Below are 370 nucleotides of genomic sequence, written 5' to 3' on the forward strand. Positions count from 1 at the left end.
ATCAAATAAACAGCCACAAAAAAAAGTGAAGGAAAAAAAAGTAGGGTAAGTAAAAGGAACCATATCTTTAAATGTCTGGCACTTCACTGATTGGTTGTTAAGTATAGCTGATATCTGTCTTAACACTGAATGTTTTTTTACTCCCTGCAATTTTCTTATTGTATATGTCATTCATGGTTTACCTGCCTAGAACAGGTAAAGTTCCAGGTGATGAGGGAAGGAGTTTCTCATTCTGTCTTCAAGGTATACACACACTTAGCTTTGTGCAGAGTTAAATTTTATGTGCATGCCTCTTTAGAAAACTAAACAGAGGAGTTAAGCTGTCAAGATGACTTCCCTGTGAAAATTAGGCACATTACCATTTCGATAC

The 370-nt window shown here is 35.7% G+C and overlaps 1 protein-coding gene across 1 annotated transcript in view; it reads right to left on the reverse strand.

The window, feature by feature from the left end:
- LOC119581704 (calponin homology domain-containing protein DDB_G0272472-like) overlaps positions 1–370 on the reverse strand; it is a gene marked incomplete at its 3' end in the record, with an annotated part of 10,373 nt that overhangs the window by 7,788 nt on the left and 2,215 nt on the right.

Source organism: Penaeus monodon, chromosome 15 (assembly GCF_015228065.2).
Source record: "Penaeus monodon isolate SGIC_2016 chromosome 15, NSTDA_Pmon_1, whole genome shotgun sequence".
Taxonomy (NCBI): domain Eukaryota; kingdom Metazoa; phylum Arthropoda; class Malacostraca; order Decapoda; family Penaeidae; genus Penaeus; species Penaeus monodon.